Source organism: Balaenoptera musculus, chromosome 8 (assembly GCF_009873245.2).
Source record: "Balaenoptera musculus isolate JJ_BM4_2016_0621 chromosome 8, mBalMus1.pri.v3, whole genome shotgun sequence".
Classification (NCBI taxonomy): domain Eukaryota; kingdom Metazoa; phylum Chordata; class Mammalia; order Artiodactyla; family Balaenopteridae; genus Balaenoptera; species Balaenoptera musculus.
The window spans coordinates 57,734,233-57,745,659 of NC_045792.1; the positions used below are offsets into that span (position 1 = coordinate 57,734,233).

Consider the following 11,427-nt stretch of genomic DNA (forward strand, 5'->3'; position numbering starts at 1 on the left):
TGGTTAGCTTTCCTAACCTGTGCAAACTACTTCACCATGCTGTGCCTCGGGTTCCTCATCTGTGAAACAGGGAAACAAGTCCCCCCACAAGGCTGGTTGTGAGGATTAAATGAGTGAACATGTGGAAAGGGCTCAGACTAGTGCCAGGCACACAGGAAGGGCTTTACAAGCTTTGCTACCATGACTGGTGACTCTCCACCCCCTGCGCTATATTCACACAGGTGTTGTGGACTTTCCATCAGCTCCCTCCCTGTTCTCTCTGCATTAGACAAGGTTCTCTACTGCAACCCTGGAGGGAGGCCGGCCTCGGTTCCAATACCACCTCACTCCTCCTGAGCTCAGTCGTCTGAGCTTGGCACCTCACCCTCTCTGGGCCTCAGTGTCTAGGTTCCACCCCCACCCTCAATTGGTACTGGCTTGGAAAGTACCCTTTGCTCATCTGCCTGGTTGCTCGGGCCTGTGATTCCCCAGGGCAGAGCCCACAAAGGGCTGGGCACGGGTGGTGGGAAGAGCTCAGAGTAGCCTGGGAACTCCCCAGGGCCACTGCCCGTGTGCCAGGAACAAGAGGGCTTGGCACAGGTGGCGTCACCTGACCAGAACCAAGTACTGGGTCACAGCGTAAACTGAGGGCCACACCCACATCTCCACACCCCAGACTTCTTGAGATCTGTCCACCTCCACAAGCAGAGAGGAGCTGAAATAGCTGTGAGTCCTGCGTAGGGGAGGGGTCCTGACACTCAGGCGAGGATGCCGAGGAGACACTGCCCTATATAGGGCCCTCTTCCTGAGGCCTGGTTCTGGTCAGAGGCCTCCGTCTGCCTCTGTCGGAGGCTGAAAGATACAGTGGGGCAGAGGAGACAAGAGACAGACGGAGCAAGACAGGGAGGAGGACAGGGTGAACAACAGAGGAGGGAGGAGAAAAGAAAGCAAGGCGCCCACAGTGATGGAAAGGTCTGCTGTGAGTAGAGGAAAGAGGTGGAGGAGGGAGGAGGCCCTCCCAGCCCAGGCCCAGGGTCCAGGTGACGAGGTGGGGCAGGCGGAGGAACGGCTCACCCTGCCCTCCTGCCCTCCTCCTCCTCCTCTTCCAGCCGCTGGGCCAGGCCAGGCCAGGCCCAGGACTATTTTTAGCTGGGGCTGAATTTAGCTGTTCCCTCGGAAATTCCTCACCCGCCCCAGGCAACGCCCCCGCTGGCCTTGGGGAGAAGCCTGGAAGCTCTGGTCCAGGCAGGAGGGGAGAGGAGGGCCCAGAAGCAGCAAGAAGCTAGAAGGGTACTTAGGCCTCTGACGAGAAAACCAAAGCTCAGGAGCCCCCTGAGCCTCAGGCCCCAAATCTGAATCACTCCTCTCACTACAGCCTCTGCCCTACTCTCCTCCAGGAAGGCCTCCAAGATTGCAGGGCCACACAACAGCACTTGTCTTGGGGTCTATGGTATAAATATTGTGAGGATACTTTGTCTTCAATTACAAACTACTGTGAGCACTGCTAGCAAGGCTGCCTGCCTGTCCACCTACCAGTTACTCTTCTCCCAACTCCTGAGAACCTGCAGAATCCAGGGCTCTCCTGGGCTCTGCCACATCTGGGACTCCCACTTTACAGATGTGGAAACTGAGGCCAAGTGCCTTGCCTTGGGTCATAGCCAGCCAGGCAGCATGGGCCTGCTCCTTCTCTCTCCCACATGTTCCCTACCCAGGCTGGTCCCAGAAGGGCTGGATTGGGGGTGCAGCCTGGAGCTCTGCTGTTCTCTGGTGACCCCTGACCCCACTGAGAAGCAGGGCACTTCCGCTGGAGCAGGAGGAATGGAAGTTAGACAAAAAGCATATGGGGCACAGAGGCAGGGTCCTGAGCTGGCTCAGAGGTCCCTCATCCTTCCAGAAATGCAGAGGAAAGTCCTGCCCTGAGGCAGGGGGATGACTCAGATGACCCTGCATCTTGTCCACTGCCTCATTCTCTAACTCCAATAAGAGAGGTAAGCCCTACTCCCCCATCCCCATTTTGAATAGGGCCTCTGAGCCTAAATTTTACCTCCAAATTATCTCCCTAGGAAGGTCTTTTCTCTCCATCCCTCCATCACCTGGCTCCCCTAAGCTCAGGCTTCTCTCTCCCTGCTCCCCCCAGTCCAATCATCCCCCATGACCAGAGAATGCTTTTTCATGTGCCCACCACGCACTGCTCCTCCTCAGCTCTTTATCTTCCATGGCTCCACACCGCCCACAGGACAAAGCCTCGGCAGTTTAACTAGGACTTGAGCCAGTTTAACCTGGCTCCTGTACACACAGCCCCTCCCCGTGTGCTCTGGTCCAACAAGAGACCTCCCTGTCCTCTTGGCCCCAGACATACATCGAGGCTTCTCTTTCCTGGCTGGCTCAGCCCAATTCTCTAAAATGCCGAGTGACCCACGTCCCCTTCCCTCTCAAGAACTCCCAGTGGCTCCTTAAACCCGGCTCTGAGGTGCACGGGCAGATTGCTGGGCCTGGTCCACTACTGCGTGGCCTTGGGCAAGACCTCTTCCCTCGCTGGGCCTTCATTTCCCCTCTGAATAATGAAGGGGTGAGGGGTGGTTAGAAGACACGCTGGTTTCTAAGGGTCTTTTCGGGTGGACCATCCCGGCATTCAAGGCCCTGCCCCTCTTCTTCCTTTTCCTGCCTCCTGGCCTGCCAAGAAGTTGGACATATCACCACCAGGACCCACGCCAGGGAGACAAGGAGAGACAGAGGGGGACAGTGAGGAACCAGGAGCAAGACCACAGTGACACAGGCAGCCAAGAAAGATGGAGCCAGTAGGATTTTTTGGGGGGAGGGGGGGTCCCTTCCCATCCTTCTGCCCCTTCCCTTCACATCTGCTCCTTGACCTCCAGTGCCCTGTCCTGGGAAAGGACTGGATGTTTGTCCAAGGGGGCTTGGGGGAGGGGTCTCAGCAGTCCCAGGAGGCCAGGCTATGAGGCTGGCTGGCAGCCAGGACCCCAGTCCTCCCTCCCTCCTGCTCCATGCTGCTGGGGAGCAGGGCCTGCTCACCCCTTGGGAACCAATAAACAGGAAACAGACACCAACCTGGTGCTTGCTCCCTCAGCCTGGCCCCCACCATCACAGTCCCCCAACTGCCCTCCCATTGGCCCAGGACCTGCCCCGCCTCTCCCCAGCCCCAGAATCTCAGAATCAAGAAGTAATAATCTCAAATGAACGAACAAATCAAGTTAAGAGGAAGCCTTCTGGAAAAAAACTCAGACTCCTTCATCTTGAAACCACGAGATTCTACACTCTGAACTGGCAATCTCAAAAGCACACATTTTAAGGTGGCCACAGTTCTGAGAGCTTCCAGACCTGGGGTCATGGGCTGAGGGTTCCATAAGTTTCTCTTCGGCCCTCACGGTAACTCCTTAGCATCCTCACTTTGCAGAGCAGGAAACTGAGGCTCAGAGCTGAGGTGCAATGACTTGTCAGATACCACCCAGCTGTGAGTCAGAGTCAGGTCTGAGATGTCAACCCTTATCAGTCTGACCCCAAAGCCCAGGGCACACACACCTCAGACTCCCTGCCTTAGAGGGGTTCTCAGCCCAGAATGGGAAGCAGAGGGGACTGAGACCCACTTCACAGGCTGGTTCCAATGGGTCTGGGGCTTTGACTCTGCTCTGCTCGCAGGTTGGGGCTGGTGGTAACAAAATGGGAGGGGGAGCTGGAGAGAGGAACAAGGTCAGTGGGCATTTGACTCCACTTCACTGCCCAGTCCCTCTCCCTCCGCCCAACTCCAAAGGCCCAGGCTGCTGGGCCACCAACCCTACAGATGTAGCCAGGACCCCACCAGCCCTCCTGTCCAGAGCTTTGTCCTGCTTCATGGCTGGAAAGAGATAACGAGACTATGAGCAACTTGGAATCAATTTCTCTTAGAATCTTAGAATCCTAACATCTTAGCATCTTAGTCATGGGGGAGGAACTAACATTTCTTGAGGAAACCCTCTTGGCATTATTTCATTTAATCTTGACAGTAATCCTTGGCCGAGTCAAGGGGTAATGCACCCATTTTATGGATTCAGAGGGGTCTGTAAATGGTTGCCCTGGGTCCCAAAGCCAGCCTGAGAAGAGAAGGGACGCGGACCATGCTCCTTACCCTCCACACGCCATCCTTCAGGTGCCACTTCCTGGGCAGCACCTCGGCCCCTCAGGGCATGAAGGGACCTGACAGGCCCTCTGGTCCAACCCAGCACCAGGGTCGCCGATCCCCAACATGGAGCCCCCAGCACATGGGAATAGGGAGCTCCTCGCCATCTGCCCCGAGTCAGCCCGGGCCAGCCCAGCAGAGATGTGATTCCCACCCCCACCCTAGATCCCCCTCTTTCTCTCTTTGCCCTGGCTCTAAACTCTCCTGCCAACTGCTCTTCTTGGGAGCTGCTTTATCCCAATTTTTAGCCAGCCACCCTAGAAGCCAAGCCCATCCACAGGGGACCCACTGGCTCTTCTGTCCCTCTCCCACCAGAGCAGGGCTCGGCCACCCTCTGGACCCCACCCACATCAGAGGGCTAAGACCCTTGCTGAGAACTCCTGACAAGCAGGGATGATGTCCAAGCTTTCCCTGTGTGTCCCTATTGCCCATTAAGGGGCTCAACAATTGCTGAATGAATGAAAAAATGACAAATGATCAGGGAAAGAAATGAACGCAGGATAAAAGCAGTGGGCCTGTGTCCACCAGCTCTACCCTGTGCCAGCATCTACCGTGGGCTCTGGCTTCCAGGAGCCAACAGCCTGACCCCTCTGCTCACCTGTCACAGGCAGAATAATGGCCCCCAAAGACTTCCACATCCTAATAAACCTGTGAATATGTTATCCTACATGGCAAAAAGGACTTTGCAGATGTGAGTAAAGATTTTGAGATGGGAAGATTATCCTGGATGATTCAAGTGGGCCTAGAGTAATCACAAGGGTCCTTATAAAAGGGAGGCAGGAGGTTTGGTTTAGAGTGCGAGAGAGATCTGAAGATGTATACTGCCGGCTTTGAGAATGGAGGAAGGGGCCAGGGGCCAAGAAGAACCAGCAGCCACCAGACCTGGAAAAGGCAAGGAAACAGGTTTTTCCCTAAAACCTCCAGAAGGAATGCAGCCCTGCTAACATCTTAATTTTATCCCAGTGAAACCCATTTTTTCTGACCTCCAGCACTGTAAGATAACATTTGTATTAGGTCACTAAGCATTAGTAATTTGCTACAGCAGCAATAGGAAACTAATACACCACCTATCTGCCAGCCTAGACGCTGGTATTAGCTCGTGTGCCTCCCACCTCAGGTACCTCTGGAGACTCCCCTCTCCCTCTCTCCCTGCCCAGGGAGTGTCTCAGAGCCCCGTGACTTCTCCAAGCCCCAGAGGAAGTGTTAACATCCCAGCAGCGGCAGCATCAACACTTCTGTGCACAGGTTCCAGAGTGAGCCCCACAGCTCACAAGTGTGGGGAGAGGCCCCCCTCTATGTGTGTGGAGGGGTGCAGAGCAGCAGCTGGTTGTAGGGAAAAGGGCCCTGGGGGCCAGGCCTGGGTGAGTCCCAGCCCCACTCTGAGCCTCAGTCTCCTCAGCGGCCTAAGGGGGCTGTGAGCCCCCCACCGGCACTTCAGTCTACAAGTTGGGATCCTACTAAGGACAGCTGTTGCCTCTGCCAGCAGGAGAGGAGGTTTTTCCTGGTGCCCAAGAACATGGAGGAATCCATGGCTCTGAGAGGGGAAGGGTCTTACTTAAGGCCACACAGCAGGAAAATGGAGAGGCTAAGGCTGGAACCCACGTCTCCTGACCCCTAGTGCAGACCTCCATGTGTCATACCAAGTCATCCCTTGTGAGCCCCACAGCTACTGGAGGGGGGCTCAGATATCCTGGCTGGGGCCCTAGGCCCCTGCATGTCATGGGCTGGGGCTCACTCACAGCTCAGAGCGTGGCAGCCTGGCAGTCCTCCTCTGCCTCTGTCCACCCCTGGAATGCCTCAGAGGCCTGGGGGTGGGTAATGGCGGGGGGGTTGCATGAAGGATCAACTCCCATGGGGGGGCATGTCTCTAATAAGCTCCTGCTTCCCAAGGGACCCAGGGCCCCCATTTCAGGGCCTGCCAGCAAGGCGCCAGGCTGCCTGGGCACATTTCCCAATAAGTACGCCAGAGCTGTGAGCCTTTCTGGGAAACATAGGCTCCCCCTTCCCCCACCCTATTACCAGCATCCCTGCCAACTCTGCTCAGTGGGAACTCTGCGGGGCCAATGTATGGCCTAGGAGTTAGGACACCTTGGGCCAAATTCCATACTTGAGACATAGGGCCTTGGGCAAGCCTCTGTCCCCTCTGGGCCTGCTTCATCCGTATACTGGGATGCCCACCTAGCTAGAGGACCAGATGGGAGGGACAGGGCTGCCTTTGGGTGGTGTGAGCTCCCTGTCTCAGGTAACATGCAAGCTGGAGCTGACAGGTGTCACAGTGGCTGTGGAGGAGACACCAGTGGGATAAGGCACTGTCACTTGCCTCACTGGGGCCCTGGGAACCTCCATCCTCCTAGCCTTTGAGTCACACCAACAGAGGTCTGCAGGGGGCAGCTAGTGCAGCGTACAGCTCCAGTCTACCCTGGGGGTTTTGTCAATCTCCCCTCCTCACTCTGAGTGACCCATCACACACTGCCCAGGCATAGGAGCTGTAGGAGCTCTTTGTTCACCTTGAATGCTGGAGTCCAGGCCCTCACAAAGCCCTCTGGGCTGCAGCAGAAACCCACCACCCTACTGCCTCTGCCCCAGCCCAAGCCACCATCATCTCTTGTCCAGATTATTCCAGTGGCCTCCTGATCAGCCTCCCTGATCCACCCACCACGGCCTCTGCAATCTACCCCCACAGAGTAGCCAGAGCAGACTTGTGAAAGCCTAAGTCAGATTAGGTCACTGCTCTACTCAGAACCTTCCAACAGTGCCTGCCCCATCTCACCTCAAGTAAACACGGAAGACCCCCTATTGGTCTATGAAATCTACCTCATCTGGCCCCAACCCATTTCCACCCTCCCTTAATTCTGACCTCATCTCCTACTTAACTCCATCCACACAGTCCTCTTGACTTCTACCTCAAGGCCTTTGTACTTGCTGTTCCTCTCTTCACCTCACAGATAGCCACCTGTCTTGCTCCCTCCAGGCCTCTGGTCCAATCTCACCTCCTCAGAGAGACTTTCTCAGATCTCTTAATCTAATAGAGTACCCCCTCCCTGTCATTCTCTACTCCCTTATCCTGGTTTCTTTTGCTCCCCAGCCCCCATCTCTCCCTGTAGCACAATGTATCCACTTACAGACAGGTCTCCTCACTAGTCTGGAAGCTCCATGAGGTCAGGCCTTTGTTTTGCTTGCTGTTGTATCCCAGGGCCTCAGAGAGTGCCTGAGTGTCTAGGGGTTCAGTAAGTATTTGCTAAATGGATGAATGCATTGCCTTATCAAGGCCCACCCAAGTCTCTGAAACAAACTCCTAGGGCACACAACTTAACATATTATTTCCCACCTACCAGCCTCTGCCCATGCTGTGCCCTCCCCCTAGAACCCCTCCCTCTCTTCTCTGGATATTCAAATTCTCCCAGTTTTCAAAGCCAAGCTCCAGACAGAGGCTCCTTCAGGAAGCCTCTCCAGCCAGCCCCCAGGCCACTCCCTCAACATCCTACAGCCCCTTCCAGGCTGCTACTAGATCCTGAATTCTCTGAGTGTTTCGGCTCCCCAGGCAGCCTGGGGATGCCTCCACCCCACTGCGGGGCAGCATGTGTAGCCTGAAAGATCACAGATGGGCGGGAAGGGAGCAGGAGGGGCAAGTTCCTACACTAGGAGCCCCCTGGGGACAGGATTAGCAGCAGCCTCCCAGCCTCCCAAACCCAGCTGGTCCTGGAAATGTGGGGCTGGAAAATGTCAGACTCAACTCTGGTCCATCCCCCAACTCTTCCCTGTGGTGAAGGGAGGACGACCCATTCCTGGGCCACACTCCCCCAATAGCCCAGGGCGCTTAGGAAGGAGAGGGTGGGGGCAGGGAATAAACAGAGGAAAGGGACAGCCCTGTGCCTGTCCTCCCCCTCCCGCCCTCCTCCTGCTGGGTGACAAGACATTTAATTATAGATATTTGGTACCACTCAGAATTCTAAATGTCCTAATCGCCTCCTCTCCCAGAACCAGTTTCCATGGAAAAATCATAGCAAAGAGCCAAAGAGGGAAAGGAGAGAATCCCCACCCCTGTGGGTTCCCTGCCAAGGAGACAGAGTGAAGAAAGGTGACAAAGAGAGATGCAGCCTGGCGTTCCTCTGCAAGGCAAGGAGCTGGCTGGGCAAGCTGGGGATGGGAGCCATGTCTGCTGGGGGCAGGGGGCGGGGGCAAGGTCAGGGTGGTGCATGGACCTGGCTGTGCCCTGCCATACTATGGGATCTTAAAGTTGGCATTCTCCTTTCTGAGTCTTGAAGTTCTTCCCACCGCAAACATGGGCTCCAGTGAATTAAATAACTACCATGAAAGTGTTCAGACAGGGGTGTGCAGGTGATGCCCCCAATGCCCCCTGACCCTGCCCCATTACTCAGATGGTAGGCCAATTCCACCAAGAAACAGGGACCCTTCGGGCCTCTTCGCCTCTAAGACAATGACATTCTAGGATTCAGTCTGCAATTCTGACTGAATCTGAGAATCTGAGTCTGCAGTTCTAAGAATTCAGCCTTGTGAGATTCTCACAGCTTTCATTTTTGAAGAATGAAACATTCAGAGTGTCTGGCATATAGTAAGCACTTAATAAATGTTAGCCACTCTTACTGCTATTTCAATATGCTAAAGTTCTCTGAGTCCATCCATCTGATTCTGAGACATAAGTCACTTCCTATTTCTGGACTAGAGTTGTCACTTCTGTCAAACAGGTATCAGGTACCTGAGGGCAGAAGGTTAGATCATGAGACTGTACTTTAGGGCAGGATGGGAAGCCTTGGGATGAAGAGTCGCTGATCATCCAGGCGACTGTGGGCCTAAGTGGGAATGACAAGGGCTGTGGGAGGGAGCAGGGCAGGGAGGCTCCACAACTGGGCCTCCTCGCCCTAGCACATCCGTTCACGGAAAGCGACCATGAGTTATCCCTCACTCCCTGGGCTCCTAGGTTCTTACAGCTGATGCATAGAGCTGCCTTTCTCTCCCTTCCAGCCACACCCCGACTCCTCCTGTTTCCCTTGACCACCCTGCAGGCTGAGTCTCTCCTACAGAGCTTCAATGACCAGGCAAAGACCACCCACTGTACAGATGGGAAAACCGAGGCCCAAGATGACTCTGTCCAGGTCTCAGAGCAAGTCAGAGGCTAAGCCAGGTCTGGAACCAGGCTTCCTGCTCCCAACAGAGAGGCAGCACCACACAGAGGGCAAATACAGATTTTGGGGTGGGACAGACCTGACTTTGAGGGACTTCCTCTGTCCCCGGGGCCTCTCCTGCCAGCCCCCTGGCTGGGCTCACACTGGTTTCTGCCTCATCAGCAAAGCGTGACAGACTCTTCCCTTCTTATTCTGGAGCCCACACCACACCATCTCCACCCACAGGCCAGGGAGCGTGACTGGAGCCCTGGGCCCGAAACAAGGGAACATTGTCTCCTCCGTGAAGGCCAGAAGGAGGGCTGGACAGCTGTTCCCCATCCTCCTGGAGCCAGAAAGAAAGGGACAGCAGGAGGGATTCAGGCTAGCAGAAGGAAGAACTTCCAGGCTTTATGAGTGGGTGGGGAATTAGGGGATGGTGAATCTCTTCTGAGCTGACTGAAGTCCACCAGGTTATACTGAGGCCCAGAATGCCCAGCCCTGTGCTCAGAAATCAGTAGGGGGCAGGGAGGAGGGGCCAAGGCTGCTCACTGAGAAGCAGCTGAGGCAGTGGACCTTGTTTTTTTCCCTCTCCTGTCCCCAGGGAGGGCATGATCACACCATCCACTCACAGTACACAAGCCTGCCAGGCAGAGACCATTAACCCCATTTTACAGAAGGGGAAGGTGAGGCATAAAGCAGGGATGTGACTGATCCTAGGCCACACAAGGATCTGGAGCCAGGGCTCAAACCCTGCTCTTTCAATGACAGACTCACCAGTTCTCTCCCCTAAGGTGTAAGAGGGGATAGCGAGCTGGGCCTGGAGAGGTAGGAGGACTGGAGTGAGCAAAGGCTTGGAGGCTGGAGAGAGCCTCCACTGAGGGCAGGGAGAAACCTGTGTTATGGGCAGATATGTCCCACCTCACACTCCCTAGGGGCAGCTGGGGTGGGGGGCTGAGATCCCTGTCCCACGTGATCCCTGAGGATCATGTAGGACAGGGAGACGATGTGATGAGAGTAGACCAGGAGCCAATTCTGCAAAAACTCCCACCTCCTCTCTGGGTCTCAATGCCTCTTCTTAGTAAGGAACAGTCCCCCTCCCCCCAGTCTCCCCGAGTCCCTTGGTTCACCCCTGCTCTCTCCCAGAGGAGATAATTATATGGGAAAAGCACCTGGGGATGGGGCCCCTGGCAGGAGCTGCCCCTGCTGTCACCCTCCCCCACCCCCATGTTCCAAAGACAACTGGCACTGGAGTTAGGGGCACCTGAGCTGCCCTACCAGGCTCTCAGAAAGAAGGACAGGTCCAAAATGTCCCCTCTCCCCACTCCCTGCCTACTGACTCTGCAGCCTCTGTGAGAGGCACCAGAGCCAGGACAGGGGAACTAGAGACAGCAGAGAGAAACAAAGAGAGAGAGAGTTTAGAGGGGCCGTGAGAGCACTGAGAACCGGCAGTAACCAAAGTAGTCCAGGGTTTAGGGTTTCCAGGCTCCTCACTCTGGCAGGGAACACAGTGGGAGCACAGGCCATGGCTGAAATAACCCCAGGCCATCTCCACTCTAAGCCCAAAACCCAGAGCCTCAAATCTAGCTTCCAGCTGGGATGCCACGGCACCACACTGCCTAGAACCCATCTGAACCCACAGCCCAAACTCCAGGGACAGCTGAAGCCAGAAAGAAGAAGTGGAGGCCTCAGGGAGAGTGAGTCCCCCGGGGCCTGGGGTCTGACAGGGGAAGGAGGAAGCATCTCAGAGTCACCAGGAAGGGGGTGGGGTGGGGAGAAGATGCAAGCCGGCAGGATGGGGGACCAGCGCCCCCATCCTGACCCAGAAAGGCAACCCTGCCTGTGGGGGCCAGAACCACTCCCAGCCTCTCTCAAGGCCCCTCTCTGCTGAACTTCAGCAGCTGCTCGCTGACCCTGCCCTCCCTTAGAGGTACCCGTTCTAACTGGAGGAGGCTTTAGCAGACTTCAGGCCCAAAGAGTGTCCCAATTCCAACCCATGGACTCCCCACAAATCTGTGCAGCACAGCTGGAAGGAGATATAGGCACCACCTTGTCCACAACCCTCCTGATTTTACAGATGGGGAGGTTGAGTCACATAGAAAAGCCAGGGCTGCCAATGTACTTTATGGAGCCCTCTCCACTGCTCCATAAAGT

At 55.6% G+C, this 11,427-nt stretch overlaps 1 protein-coding gene across 2 annotated transcripts in view; it reads right to left on the reverse strand.

Annotated features, from left to right (window-relative positions):
• Window positions 1–11,427, reverse strand: part of ARHGEF17 (Rho guanine nucleotide exchange factor 17) — a 56,798-nt gene that overhangs the window by 41,209 nt on the left and 4,162 nt on the right. The gene's annotated exons all lie outside the window — the stretch shown is intronic.